This window comes from Marmota marmota, unplaced genomic scaffold, assembly GCF_001458135.2.
Source record: "Marmota marmota marmota unplaced genomic scaffold, marMar, whole genome shotgun sequence".
Taxonomy (NCBI): Eukaryota; Metazoa; Chordata; class Mammalia; order Rodentia; family Sciuridae; genus Marmota; species Marmota marmota.
The window spans coordinates 21,493,710-21,507,589 of record NW_025999853.1 but is presented as its reverse complement, the minus strand read 5'-3'; the positions used below and the strand labels follow the sequence as shown (position 1 = coordinate 21,507,589).

Sequence of the window (13,880 nt, the reverse complement as noted above, 5' to 3'; positions counted from 1 at the left end):
TTGGCCAAACATGCCAAGACCTCTAGGCCATGAGCATTACTGAACGTGAGGATGTGGATTTGTGGATTCTATAACACATTTGAGATTTGAGATTCTATAACACATTATTATTAATAATCCATTATTACATGTCCTTTCAACAACATGCCTTGATCCTCCAAAATCACTTGGATCACAACAAATCTTGGTCTGGTCTATATATCCCAAATTTCTAAATTTATAATGTTACTCAGTGTCAGCCAGTTAGTGAGTGAGGAGAAACAAGAAGAAAGTAATACCACTCAGGACCCAAGGCTTTGGGATGCTGCTGAGCAAGGAGGGACCACAATGACTGGTGATCACACTGGTCAACATTTAGATTATCATTGGCAGAGTTGCCACTGTGATATGTTGGCCAGAACTCAATATCAGACAGCGCCGTTGTTGTTCAGGAGGTGCTTGTGTTAACCAAACCCTTGGGAACTCAAGTTGCTGGAAGGGCCCAATAGAGGCTGGATAATCCTGAAAGATGGAATAAGAAAGAAAAATGGTGGTCTATCAGGAAGCTCTGATCAGTGTGGCTATCCTAAATAGAACTGCCACTTGACTAATGCACAGTGTAATGCCCATGAAGCCACAGATATCACAGGCTTTGGCATACTTGGGCATTCTCAGAACCTTGTAAAACAACAGAGAAAGGAGAAGTCTTTTGGCATTCATCATCAGCATTGTTGCCAAGATGGCTACTATCCACAAGGCCAGTGGGCAGTTTGGACTTCTCCCAGGAATCTCAGCTGAAACCTCCAGGGTATTACTGATTTGTCTACTGAGAGAATAGGTGGTTTGCTTTTGTTCTGCCATCAAAATTTCCAAGGGTTGCCAGGCATAGATTGTTGGTATTGTGGAAAAGGGGAAAAGGACTGCCAAGAAAATTGCCAAGCCTCGAGTTATTGAAATCCTGCCTGGTGGGGTCAAGGCTGCTAATGTTCTTTACCAGGACAGTTCCAAAATTTCCACTGAGTTTATTTTGTAAGATAGAACAGCAGATGTTGTTGAGATCTTAGATCCTTAGTACACAATCAGACAATTCTCAAGAGTTGATTTTAAGAAATTTCCTAAGAAGGCAATACTGCCTGCAGGGGTTCCAGCTGTCCATTCTGGGTGACTTGCATGAGCCTATCGAAAACTGGCTCTATGTGCATTCCAAGGCCAAGAATAATATTTTGAATGTTGAGGGGATGTGTGTTCATATCTTAGATGGATAGGGAGCAGAAGAATATGGTTTTTTTCCTTTCCACAGCAGAATGAGGGATTTTTCTTTGTGCTGGGATAATTATTATTATTATCTTTGCACAGGAAATAAAATTATTTATTAAAATTACATTGAGAGAAGAAAACAGTAAATTGCAAAAATAAAATAATTAGATCAGAAGCAGTGGATTTTGATTGATACTGTTGATAAATCTACATTGTTAAAACACATTCTATATCTGCTGGGAACAGTGGTGCACACCTGTAATCCCAGCAGCTTGGGAGGCTGAGACAGGAGGATTGTGAGTTCAAAGCTAGTCTCAGCAAAAAGCAAGCCACTAAGCAACTTTGTGAGACCCTGTTTCTCAATAAAATACAAAATAGGGCTAGAGATGTGGCTCAGTGGTCGAGTGCCCTTGAGTTCAATTACCAGTATCAAAAAGAGAGAGAGAGAGAGAAAGAGAGAGAGAGAGAGAGAGAGAGAGAGAGAGAGATTCTATAACACATTATTATTAACAATCTATTATTACATGTCCTTTCAACAACATGCCTGGATCCTCCAAAATCACTTGGATCACAACAAATCTTGGTCTGGTCTATATATCCCAAATTTCTAAATTTATAACACATTTTTCACAATTCAAACTCTATTTATTAGACTTTCCTGAAGTATTGGCTCTTTATTGCTCTGGACAAGAATTGAGAAGCTTGTCCATTGACTGGGAAAGGTGAATAAGCAACATCTGACTTTTTCTGAGTTAATGATCCCTCTCTTCCTCTCACCCCATTAAGGACTAGGAGAGGCAAAGCAAGCCCAGAGCTGAGGCCTTAGTGGTCATTAAGATGTTGAAACTTGTGCTGAAATTTTCTGATGATTCCATCAATTTCTAGAACAATTTCTAGCTGAATAAATAAAATATACTTTGCTGGAAAAATAATTCAATCTTTCAAAACTGTACAACTCTCTTCAACTTCTCTGGTGAACTTTAATTGACTGAAATAATGACTATTTTAACCATTGTGATGAAAGTCTTTGCCATAGTGCTTCCCTTAGAGGAGAAAAAGCTACAAGGCAAAAAAACAAAAGCAAAAACAAAAAAAGCAAGGTAACTCCTAAGTAAACCATAATGTCTGGAAACAGTAATTATTGTGAGAAGTGGGGGAAAGAAAGTCAGAATGGGCATGGATGCACAGGCAGACATGCTCTTTTGTACTGGTTGATAAGAGAAGGCCTGATGTGGGGAATGTGACATTTTGGGAGTATCAAGAATGGAGTAAAGAAGCTGGCTGTCTACCCTATCTGGGGAAGAGCATTTCTGAAAAAGGAAATAACAAGATGAAATACTCTGCGATGAGAATGCACTTAGATTGTTCTAGAAACATCAAGGTCCTGGAATCTGATGGGATGGAGAAGCTGGAGTAGGGATGAATGGAGAGGCCTGAAGGAAATTCCATTAGAAATCATCAGGACCTGATGAAGGGTGTTTTGTATTATGTGGCAGGAGCTTCTAGTGTCATGTTTACTATGATGGGAAGTGACTGGAAGGTTGAGAGTAAGAGAGTGATTGGCTTTTTGCATTTTCACTGAATTTACATTATCAAAGAAATAATTACACTAGTAATATAAGGCAAGATTTATGCCATGATATAAATACTAAAATAAGAAATGAAGAAATGAAAAAAAAAATGGCCATAGATTGAATGCGTTAGATTATAAACAAAAAAGAACCAGGACAAAATAAATTAGAATTAAAATTTTAAAAATATGATATTAAGAGAGAAAAATATAGGAATTGGAAAAACTACTTTGGTCCAATTGGTTAGATTTTGTTTTAAGCTACTATTTAATGAATACTCACTCACTGGGTCTTTGACGTCTGCTCACAAAATGATCATACATATTGAGGGAAGAATTATAAGTTTATTTCACAGACATAGATGATGTAATGAAATATTGTTAGCAATTTGAAAGAGGATCAAACAAGCTCAGAGAGGTAAGGAAGTTGTTGAAGTTACACATCATTAAGTAGCAGAGCCAATATTTTAATCGAGATTTCTCTTATCCCAAAGTCTATGCTTTTGACTACTATTAATCATCTTAAAATTATATTTTTCTTAAGCATCTTTTCCGTAAGAAGGATGTGAATTTTAAGCTAGATATGTTGTTATTCTGCCATGCAACCTGCCCAAGGGTCTTTATTGTCTGCCTCATGTAGGGCAGTGCCCAGCACGTTAGCTCCACCTGTCATAGGACTTCACTACCTTCCTCCGTGGCTATCCCTTAGGGATAGGAGGACCTTGTCTATATATAGAAGTCTTGGTCCTGCAATGATGATACAGGTCTCTTCATGGAAATCATTACATTTCAAGAAGACAGGATTGGCCTAAAGACCCAGTAAAGGAAAACAAAAACAAGAGTTACTACAAAACCAGGATTCTTAGTGCAATCTTTCGCACTAGCAGTCTACACACACAGTCTCAGTCACCTCAGTCATAGTCTCAGTCCCTCTTGGCTCTGACCTCTCCATCTGTCCCTTCATTATTGACTGATCTGCCTGAAATTTGCCTTACAAAGGATGTTGACACTTTTTTCTTCACCTTTTCTTCTTACAACTTTTCAACAATCATAATTAATCTTTATGCTTATGACTCACTATATACTCTGGGTCCATTTCCTTGCAATAGCAACTTTCCCCCTTGGCCCATTCAAATGGCTGTCTACATCGTCAATCCTGAAATTTCTCTTTCTGAATGGGCTCTACTATTTTTCCACCTCTTCTCTTTCAATTTTAGTAACTTTGGTTTTGCTTCTGTAATGGCTTCCCCTATCCTCCAACTTATTTATTACTGGCTACTAGTTGGCAAACATCTCAGCTTCACTAATCTATTATTACATGTCCTTTCAACAAGCAGATATGAAGCTTTGCCTTGATCCTCCAAAATCACTTGGATCACAACAAATCTTGGTCTGGTCTATATATCCCAAATTTCTAAATTTATAACACATTTTTTTACATTTTTTGGCACTTGTTGATCCTGGGATTGAGGCTCAGCACTTCATTTAAGGTTATAAACTTATTTTTCCCTCTTAGGTCATTGGCTGAGTTTTCCTTTAGTCTTTGCTGCCTATAGACATCTGGATAAATATTCAGAATTGCTTAATCCTGAATCCTGCCTTTCTACAACCTTTTAGGTTCGGATGTTATTGATTCTACTTGCCCTCAAAGGTAGGATCTAGAAAGCCACCTGGACTAGAATCCTAGAGCTCATCATGTCAAGTATAGATATGTACTAATCCTTTTCTTTCTTTTACTCTCTTGACTGTTTAGTGTAGGATATACTCCATTAATCCCTGAATCTTATTCTGATTTTTCTTCTCTAATCCCTACAGATTTTATTCTTTAATACCTTTCCATGATTACTAGATGCTACTAAATTTGCAGATTATGTTTTTTTGAGAGCCATCAAAATCTTATGTTTTTCAGATTCAATGAAATATCTTATTCTCTTCATCATCCTTATTGGTTTCTAACCCATTCTTTTTGGTGGCAGTTAAAAGACCAAAAACAAAAACAAAGAAAAGATTCTCTGGCTCTTCTAAGGCTCTTCTCAAGCCCCTGAATCCCAAAAGTGATAACTATTTTATATGCACCTTAGAGTTGTTTACCTTATAAGAGAATCATCAATATTTACTCGTTCGAACATATTACTCTTTCAAAGATCCTCTCTCTCTCTCTCTTCCTCCCTTCCTCCCTCCTTCCCCCCACCTCTCCAACCAAAGTTTTTTGGCTAGGGTAACACAAATAAACTTTTCCAGAGAAAAATAAAATTTATCTGAAGGATATAGTTAGATCATGGTACCAAGAAAGCCTGAAGCAGATTTGAAATTTCATGGGAACCAAGGAAATCCCAGAGGGAATTTAAAAATGACTTGTTTGATGGCAAAAACAGCTTGGCATTCCAGGCCTGACATTTTTGATGAATCCATTTCTAGTCTCTTGTCACTCTCTCTACTATTTGATATCTACGGAGAAAGAACCCAAGTGATTTGACTTGGGTTATAGAAGTTGCTTGTTGGCTAAGGAGAAGAAAGACCTCCAAGGACTGACCCACTGAACTGTACCGGATGGAGAAGCAGTACTCTCCAAGAGGTAATTGGATGTCATGAAGAAGGAAAAATGAATGTCATATGATCAAAACAGACACAACATCCTGTCTCTGAGAAAGAATTCATCCTACTCTTTCCCAAAAGTTTTTCAATTTTCTCACTATCTTTTTGACTCATTTTCTCATAGAATTTTTTTCCATAACACTCTCTAATATACTATTTCTTATCTCAAGTTCTCTAGTTCTCTTTCTTATTGAAAACTCTCATTCTTCTTTGTATCTCCAACATATAAACCTCAAAATCACTTTATTTTTTTCTTTATTTATCAACCATAGTCTATCTAATTGATTTCAAATTTTTGTTGATATTGTGTGAAAAATATTGGCCCATTTAATCTCCTTTCTCTTTACCCCCTGCAAGCTGGCTATCGCAATAAGAATCATAGATGATTTTCTTCCCCCAAACTTTTCCAACATAGTTTTTATATTGTACCAGAGTTTTATATTATCGCTTTCTTGCTTAAAATAACTTTTTAAGGCTTTTTTGGCAGGTCCCTTAATAAAGTCCAATCTTTTTATTTAGTTATACAAGTCCCTACCTAATCTGGCCTCAACTGACCTTTTCAAAGCCAAGTCCTTGTCCCAGAGCTGCAGAACAGTGGCCTGGATGGACTAGAGCAGGCTGCAAGCCAGGGCCCGGGGCCCAGTGCTGATGCCCACTCCACACAGTTTCATAGCACCAAATCCCCCACCCCAGAATCCATAATCCCTGACCTCAAACTCCTGGAAATCTGGAATTTCAGGGAAGTGGCAAGAAAATGAAAGTGTGGCCAGTCTGAGTGGAGGTTCTGACTCACGGGTTAGCCAATAGTGTTAGTACTTTCCAGACCTTTATTAGCATAAATTTGGACTAATTGCTTTGGTCCAAGTGCTATATAAACCCTTAGATGGGCACACTTAGATGACAAACCCTATCAGGGTCCCCTCTTGTCCCTGCAAGAGTTCTGTTTCTATTCTTTGCACTTAAATAAATCCTTCTCCTTTCACTCTTGCCTTCTGTTTCCCCTTGAGTCTCATTCCTTAGATTTGTGAGATAAGAACCTGGAAATAGAAAACAAATGCCCAACGTCTTCTTGGATATAAGGGAGGTGACTCAAAACAGAGTAGGAAGGAAGAGCATGAGAAGAAGATTACCATGAAACAAGGAAAAGAGATGGGAGGGAAAGGGAGGGAGAAGGGGAATTGCACGGAAGATGGAAGGAGACCCTCATGACCCTCACAAAATACATATACGATGGTGTGAGGGGAAGGGAAGAAAAAAATAAAGAGAGAGAGAGATAAGTGTCACAGTAGAATGGGTAGAGAATAGTGATGGGAGGGGAGGGGAGGGGAAGGGGGATAGGGAGGGCAGCAGAATACAACTGACACTAGGATTGCTGTATGTATACACATGGATGTATAACCAATGTGATCCTGCAATTTGTACACGTGGAAAAATGAGAATTCATACCCTATTTGAATCAAATGTATGATATATCAAGATCATTGTATTGTCTTGAGCAACTAAAAAAAAAAAAAAAAAAAGAACCTGGAAATAGGCTGGTGAGCTGCTGGGGTCTATTGCAACACTGGAGGGAGCTACAACAAGCCATTGGATAATAGTGGAGGAGAATCCAGCCCTGGTGATGAAGGTAGTCATCTCCTGCTGTGATTAGCTGCTAAAGCTAAAATGGACTTTCTAGGCTAAGGAGGCCTGCAGTTTACACACCACCCACCAACAGAAGTAGAGAATCAAGTTTCATCTCAAACTCTGGTTTCACTTTACATAACCAATTCCTTTCATTTTTTTTTAAAGCCTCCTTCTGGAAACACATAATCTACTGTTAAAGATATTATGATGACTTTCCCAACAACCCTCCTACCCATTGGTTAGTAAACATGGATTGAGAGGGAAATGGCCCTACCCTCAGATCCAAGAGGGACCATGATTATTTCCATCCAAACATAGCAATCCACTTCCACTTCAGAATGATTGATATTTATTTATATCAGGCTAACACTATTAGCCTGATAGTGGTCCACTGTATGTTGTGTATGCATACCTGGTCTATTGTATATGCACAGTGATTAATTTAGGAATAGACTTGGTACCTAAGGGGGGAAAAAAGAGTACCTGCTCTTCTGGGAGCTTTCTCTTTTCCTCTGAATGTCACCAAGTGAGGGTTTGAATATTGGAACTATTACAGTTTATTTGGCTCAGATGAGTACAGCCATCCTGAAGAAAATACCACTCCGAAGATGAGGTATTATATGGAAAGAGGGCAAAAGCCATTGAATAATGACAACCATGAAGCTTCCCTGATCTCAGGACTCCAACTGTATGAGTCAATGCATTTCATCATCGACTGAATCACTTTTAGTCACTTTTTCTACTACTAGCTTATTGAAATCATTCTGATGCATTATTGTCCATGATTAGGATGTCCCCCTTTCACCTTTATATAATTAAAAAAATCTACTTCCCTTTAAAGCCAAACCAAGTTGTCATATCCTTCATAAAGCCTTCCTTATTCCACAAGCAAGATTCATTTAACCTCATATCCTTCGTGGCATTTTTTTAATGATGATTAATCTTATGAATCACCTTGACTGGGTTAAAGGATGCCCAGATGACTCATAAAATGTTATTTCTGGGGATGTCTGGGAGCTTTTTCCAGAAAAGATTAGCATTTAAGTTGGTAGACTAAGTAAAGAAAATATGTCCTCACCTAAGTGCCAGGATATTTTCTAATTTGTTGAGGGACTAAATCAAACAAAAAGGCAAAGAAAGCACATTTGTTCTCTGAGCTGCAACATCTATTTTTCCCTGCCTTTTGTCATGGATGCTCCAGGTCTTCAAACTCAAATACAATCACCACCAACATTCCTGGCTCCCTAGCCTACTAATGGAAGACCATGGGACTTGGCTCCATAATCTTGCAAGTTAGTTGCTATAATTAATCTCTCTGTCTCTGTCATTTCTCTTTTCTCCCTGTAAAATAAAGTGGGATGGTCAGGGAAGGTCTCACTAAGAAGATGGTATTTTGAGCAAAGATTTTAAAAATGTAAGAAAGTAAGCAGGTATCTGGGAGGAAGTGAGGCAAGAGTGTATTTGTGATGCTCAATATTAGTGTGCCATTGAAGAGCAAGTGAGCAAGTCCATTAGTATGTGGGTCAGGAATGGCAGGGACAGAAGAATCAGAAACAGAGGTGGGATTATACAGTACCTCATAAGCCACTGACTCTGAATAGAGTTTGGACAGAGAATGACAAGATCTGACTTTTATTTTAAAAGGTTCACTCTGAGTGCTGGGTTGAGAACAGACTTGAGAAGAGAATTAAATACAAACCTGAATTTTATTTATCTTAATGTACCTATGACTTTCAAGTGTTTAGCAGACTCACTAAGCAATCACTTTTTTTTTTTTAAATACTGGGGATTGAACCCAGGGTGCTCTACCACTAAGCTACTTCCTCAACCCTTTTCATTTTTCACTTTGAGACAGGGTCTCACTAAGTTGCCAGCTGGCCTCAAACTTGTGATCATCTGCCTAAGCTTCTAAATATCCAGGATTACAGGTATAATCTACTACAGTCAGCTAGGCAACACATATTTGTTGACTTCCATTTCTCCATCAGGCATAAGAGATGTGTATATATTAAATGCAATCTGAAAATTACATTAAATTTCATTTCATAGAACAGGAAAACTAAATTGATAATGTCAGTAGAAAATAAGATTGAAAAGGAGAAGAAAATTGAATAAACTTGCATATTAGTAAAAAATATAGTTTAAAAACAACAAAAAATAAATAAAACAGTGTTCTTAGAGTTCAGAACAAGTTAGGGCCTAAAAAAAGTACAGAGTTCTAGCAAAATTATTAGATCAATTAAACATAAGAAGTCATATGAAGTATATTGTAATCCAGTTTGTGTTCTTTAAAATTAAGTGTTGCTAAAATCCTCAAAAGTGAGCCATTTCTCAAATGGTTGTATTGAACCACAGCATAGGCAAATCACCAGTTAAGTGTCCCACTTGTATCCTGAATCTAAATCAAATTATGTGTTTAAAGTATGTATGTTACTTCCAAGTACAAATTTGCAACTTCATTGAATTTTCAGACAATTCATAGGTTTCACTCAACTTATTCTTTGCACCAATTGTCTGATGTTTGAAAAGCAGTATTCATAAGTTCAGCTGGAAAATATTTATAAGCTCTATAGTGCCAGGCTTTGGCAAATGTCCTCCCCTGGACATTTGCTGAAGGGAATAAGCCACACAACTACTTCCCTCCCACATAATCCGTATGGTTCATTGGATTTGGATGACCTTCCTGAGAACTCTTTATTGTGGTCTGTATGGGAGCCAAAAGCCCAAGAGCTTGCTGGGTTGTTCTCATTCAAATACTGGGCTTGCTGGGTTCTTATTCAGGCATCTTTAGACACACTTCCTTCTTGCTCAGCAAAATTACTAATTGGCACAGGAAACATCTCAGCTTTGTCCATTTTCTATAGAAGTTGGAAATGCTTCTACCTGACTATGCTGACAGAATTATATTTTCAATGGTATGAATGCCCCAGACATTTCAATGACAACTTTGGGAACAAAAATAATACATATAATACCACTGCTTAGTCTTAGCCTCATGACACAGTATAAGTGATTACAAATAAGACTCCTCAAAAATCGGTGACCAAAAAATTGGTGTTTGGGATATACTTATTTCAATTTGATAAAAGCCTCACGTAGCACCTTTCTGTTTCAGTGCTCTTTACCTTAATTGGTCCATTTGCCCTTTTGTATGTTTAATCTGTGCTACTAGTTCTAAATAAGAAGGGTTGTTGTGATTATTTTCCAATGAATATATTTTCATCAGCTTAAGGAAGCACATTGCATTGCCAAGGGTAAAGAAAAATGTCCTTGTATTTGTTGTTGGCCAAGAGCCCAAGTCTCACATGTATCTAAAGGTAGAGATAGAAGGGGCAGAACTGTGTAATCCACATTGTTAGACCCCTTTGGCTTCATGGACTTGTACAGGGAAACAGGCATTAAGGAAATATAATTACTCATGAGAACATGTAGATAGGGTGCTGAAATTTTTTGAAAAGTTTTAAAGCCAATATTAAATTCTGAATGTATATATATATATATCTGTTTGCCAAAAGCCACCTTAAATTATTTGCATATGTTTATGCATCTTCTTTGAATTCTTATAGATGCATACAATGTTCTTGAGTCTTTATAGGCTATACTTAGAGGATATGATGCTCTTTAGCTGTGATAATTTATGCTGTTCAAGTATAACAACATGAGCAAAGTACATATTCATTTAGAAATATCAATTAAAGATAGATTATTAATATTTTGCTTTGTATTTCTAATTGCCTATTGTAAGGTTTGGGGCTATTCGCTGAGAACATAGCAATTCATGACACCATTGTTATAACAATCATGTGAAAACAATGACTAACCAGGTAGGGGGTTATGGACAGAAAACTGTTGTCATTGCTAGTCTTTTCTATACTTCAATTATAAGAAGTTCATTCATCCCACCCTGTTTCCAATGTTAGAAGTTATTTGATTCATTGAAATTCTCTGTGCCCACAGTGTGCCCGGAACTGAGATAAAAGGATAAAAAAGAAGCCTTCCGGAGAACGGTTGTTTAGATCCAGTTTGAATTCTGATTTCTAATTCTTGCCAAGTTGTTTGTTAGCATTAACTTTTTAAGGATAGTTTTAGAGGGTAATATGTTATACTCCTCACAACTCAATTTAGAGGTTTATTAGTTTGTGGAGCTAACCTAAAACAAATTTTCAGGACCGTAGTGAATCAAATAGGTTGGTGATCAAGAAAGCACAAATTGACAGATAAAACAGAATTGACAGTTTCAGAAATAAATCCAAAATACACATGGGAATTTGGTGTGCAGCTAAGCTGTTATTTCAAATCTGTGGGGAAAGATCAATTATTCAATAGGTAATGGTGAGACAGCTGGCTAGCCATTTGGATGCAAATTAAGTTGGATCCATAACTTAGAGTCCAAATAAATTCCTGCTAATAACAAAACAATCAAAATCATCATCATCATCATCATGGCAACAATAATAAAAGAAACTATTAAACATTTTAAAAACTGGGTACCTTCTTTTTCTTTATTATCATGAAATAGGCAAAGTCTGTTTAAACGTAAAATATCACCTATGAAATATAATGGGAAAGAAATGACAGAATTGAGCATACAAAAAATTACCATAAAAATATCCAAAGAAGAAAGGTAAACTGGGAAAAATATTTGCTGAACATTTTATTAAAAAGGATTAATTTCCCAGATAAGCAAAAAATATTCTCAAACAAATAGAAAAATGACAAACATCTGAAAGAAAAATTAACAAAAATGTAAACAGAGAATTAACAGAAAAAGAAATATAAATGACCAATTGTGTTAGCTTTTTGTAATTGTGACCAAAATACATGAGAATGAAAAGTTTATTTTGGCTCACAGTTTCAGAGGTCTCAGTCCATGTTTGCCCAACTCCAATGTTCCAGACAAAACATCATGGTGGAAGGTTATGACTCAGGAAAAATGCTTAGCTTATGGCATCCAGGAAGGGGAATGAGAGAGAGGGAAGAAAGGTACAGAGATGGATATGGTACAAGGGCACACCCCCAGTGACCTACTTCTTCCAGTCATACCCCACCTGCCTATTGTTAACATCTAGTTGTCCATTCACATTATTAACCCATCAAGTGGACTCATCCAGTGATGAGGTTATACCTTTTAGAAACCAATCTTTTCACCTCTGAACATTGTCATATTGCCTAACATACGTCCTCTTGGGTGGACATTTTTAGCTAATAAACTGTAATACCAATAATCATCTATTTCACAAATCATTGCTAAGTTACTGCATATGCCATGACTTACTTCTCAAGGAGTTTGGGATATGGAAAGGAAAAAAATAGTTTAAAACCCCTGTGCTAGGACACATTCTATTATGAGGGATGGTGATGGAGAAAGTACTTGATAATTCACCTAGTAAGTAAGTACATAATATGTTGAGCCTTGGTTCCCAAACTATATGCCAAGATATCCTAATATATTGTAGCAAAATTAATTACAAGATTATTTAAATTTTATTTAAATTTTCAGTAGTCTGAATGTTGGTGCCCTCCCCCAATTCATATTTTGGGTCTTTTGAGAAATTATTAAGTCTTAAGAAACCAACCCTCACAAATGGGGTCAGTGCCCTTATAAATGTAAATCAGTGTGTTTGTCCATTTTGTTCTTTCTTCCATGTAAAGACACAGCTAACAGGTACCATCTGAGAAGAATGGGCTGTCACCAGATACCAAATCTGCCAGTTCCTTGACTTTGAACTTCCTACTCTGTACAACTGTGAGCAAGAAATTTCTATTATTGATAAATTATCTAGACTAAGGTATTTTGTTTTATATATATATGGTATATTTGTCTCTCAGACAAACACAAAACTAACTAAACTAACTTAACTAAAATACCCATTCATTTCTAGCTGAGGTGGCTCATACTTTCAACATTTGATTATGCTGAATTTTTTTCAGCAACATCTTTTCAAAGCCTGTGTTTTAGTGCTTATGATAACAAGGAAGTACCACACAAAAGTCAATGTGTATTAGGAAATGAAGAGTGGTATTGTCCATTTTGATTCTAAGCATTGAAAAGCTATTCAGTGCCTAGCAGGCACACACATCCTATTAGTAAGCAATTGTCATCACTTCAGAATAAAGTATAGATATTATTTTCTTTCAAATATGTGTATTGTTTCTTCAAATGACTATTAAGTTGTTAGGACAAAAATGATTATAAATTTGTATAGACCTAATTATTTAATAAATAGAATAGTTAGATATTTCTTTAAGCCAGAAGTAATGTGAAAAAAAATGAAAGAAAAGTGGCAGCATGATAAAATTTGAGATCATCCCTGCAGGAAGGTGATGAATACTGTGACCAAAAAAAAAAAAAAAAAAACCCAAACTAGAACACAGTAAATTGGTCTGAGAGGGGTGTTTTGCTATTTTAAATTAGGTATGTAGGTTGGTCTTCACTAAGAAGATGACAAGATTTAGAGAAGTGGGAGAGCGAGTCATGTAGATCCCTGGAGGGAGAATGTTCCAAGCTGAGAGCAGTTGGTGCAAATACCCCAAGATGGGAGCATATTACGACCCCGAAAGAGACCAACATAGCTAGAGCAGAGTGAGTCAAAGAGAAAGTGGAAGAAGGTGAAGTCAGACAGGTCATCAAAGAGCTTTGGCTTTTGGTCTGAGCAAAATACAGTCATATTTTAAAATAGTCTTTTTTAGTGTATTAAAGTCTGAAATGAATGGATATTCAGTTAAAAACCACTGACATTTTAATATTCGGATAATTCAATAAATTTGATACCTTATAGACTTAAGGAAAGTCTGAAGTACTATTGTATATATTTCAAAATGTATTTTTTATATAAATGACTGTGTTTGTTTT

At 36.7% G+C, this 13,880-nt stretch overlaps 1 pseudogene; it reads left to right on the top strand.

Moving 5' to 3' along the window:
• Nucleotides 1-222: 222 nt before the first annotated feature.
• On the top strand, nucleotides 223-1,012 carry LOC107139703 (annotated as a pseudogene).
• Nucleotides 1,013-13,880: the final 12,868 nt, after the last annotated feature.